Genomic DNA, 2,013 nt, shown 5'->3' with positions numbered 1-2,013 from the left:
CGCGGGCTGCCCCGGGGTCCGGCTCTGCCCCTGGCCCCCCCTGCGGGGGGCGGGAGCTGGAGGAGCGGGGCAGCCTGTAACCTCCTGGCACAGGTGAGGGGCAGGCGGAAGGCATGGGCTCGATCGCCTCAACGACGCCCATGTTGAGAGTGACGGGGGGTTTAGGACGCTGACACAAGCAGGTGGTGCGATAGTGGAGAGGGACGGGGGAACTTTGGGCGCCCCAGTGGCATGAGGGCGTCGTCCGGGTATGTGGGGAGAGACCACAGCTCGTCAAACCGGGACACTCCAGAGTGACGGCTGCCCCAAGAGGGGAAAAGGGGGGGGGGAGAAGGGACAGGGATAAGGGCAAGGGGCTGCGGGTGTAGAAAGTCCTTGCCTACATGCAGCACCTCAAACGCGAGCCACTCGGTCAGTCCAGCGTCAAGCTCCGGGCTTCACTATGGTCCAATGTTAAGGTTCCCCTCCCGACGGGCAGACCAGGAGCCCCCAGCATCCGGCTGCTGTGGAGACTACATTGTATCCTATTTGCTGAGCGGACTGACCCAAATCTTAAGTCATTGCGGGGTGTAGAGGAGCGGATAGGATCCGGAGGAATAAAGATGAAGGGGACCAGAAGGGGAGAGAGGGAGAGAGGGAATATCTGAAGGACACGGAGGAGAGCCGAGTAGGAATGTGAGAGACGTAAATGGAAGGTGACAGTACGGGAGCTGAGCTGCTGTACCGGCAGGGATAAAAACCTCAGACGGTGGAAGGGAGAGGAAGCGGAGGGTGCTGATGGCCGAGCGGACGGATGACTGTGGTGTGCAATGATGGGGGGGCGGGGGGGGGGGAGAAAGCGTGGATGACAGCAGGAACGTTCAGGGAGAAGCAAGCCGAGGGAAAGGTGACGTACAGAGACAAACAAGAGAGAGAGAGAGAGAGGAAGAGACAGACAGACGGAGAAGGATGCAGACAGGCCTGCAGCAGCCGGTCAGGCTGAGGAATCAAACCCGAGCTGTGGTCTGGAAAAACATGCTCCCGCTTCCTGCGTCAACTGCCCCTCCCCCAGGGTACCGATCCAGAGGCCCAGCCCAGGTCCTGTACCCGTGCATCAACCTGTCTAAAGCACAGCCACAGCAGTCAGTCCTCGGTGTGAAGCCCAAGCTGCTTCCCGACAGCTCTCCAAGATCCTGCTCTAAACTCAAGTCAGTTTTATTAGCTCTCCAAAATACGCCCGAGGTTCTGTCTAATCTAATCCTGCCGTTTCGGGGTTGCTGTTCCTCCTCCGGAGCTCTGCCTCTTGCGCCATTTCCCTGGATGCTGTAGACAGCTCTCGCAAGCTAATCAGCCAGTGTGGTTGCAGGCGTGTGCACGTGGCTGCGTGTCTGTGTGTGTGTGTGTCTTTTGACGCCTGTGCCTGCCTGCCTCCACTCGAGTGCGCACGCGCGACAAGACAGCATGCATGTCTGTCGAAAATATGTGTGCGAGCGGCAGCGTGAGTAAGAGTGAGAGACTGAGTGGGAATAGTCATGTGTGTGACTCCATGATGCGTAGGTTTTTTTTTGTTTTTTTACTGTGGACTAGCTGTGTCCGTATTCACAGGGGTTCTGTTTACCATCGTCTTAACACACCGTAAACAAACAAACAAAGACACATGCTCAGAAATGTTGTCCTTCAGGCCCTTTTCACTGTTCAGCTCTTTTCCCAGATTATAATCTAAGACGCTTTATTGAAAAGCAACACAGCAATGGTTGGATTAAATCGATAAAAACAATAATAAAAAAAAAAAATAAGGCACACAAGGTGCAAAGCGCTGTCTCTTTAAACACTGACCACCAGTCAAGGGGTATTACTTGTGTTTCATTGGCTGCCGCCCGCACCACATGGGTCGTGGTCAGAGTGACAAGCCAATAACCGAAAGGTAAAGGCAGAGCCTGCTGCTGTTCGGTAGCAACCAAGGTTATAGCAGAGACATCAGCATCAGGACCCTCCCCCCCCGCCCCCCCGCTCCTTCTCCCTCCCCTTTTCCTT

The 2,013-nt window shown here is 55.9% G+C and overlaps 1 protein-coding gene across 3 annotated transcripts in view; it reads right to left on the bottom strand.

Annotated features, from left to right (window-relative positions):
• Positions 1 to 2,013, bottom strand: part of pde4a (phosphodiesterase 4A, cAMP-specific) — a 62,476-nt gene that overhangs the window by 11,439 nt on the left and 49,024 nt on the right. The window lies entirely within an intron of this gene.

This window comes from Cynoglossus semilaevis, chromosome 17 (genome assembly GCF_000523025.1).
Source record: "Cynoglossus semilaevis isolate Cse_v1.0 chromosome 17, Cse_v1.0, whole genome shotgun sequence".
Lineage (NCBI taxonomy): Eukaryota > Metazoa > Chordata > Actinopteri > Pleuronectiformes > Cynoglossidae > Cynoglossus > Cynoglossus semilaevis.
This window is presented reverse-complemented; position numbering and strand designations above follow the sequence as displayed.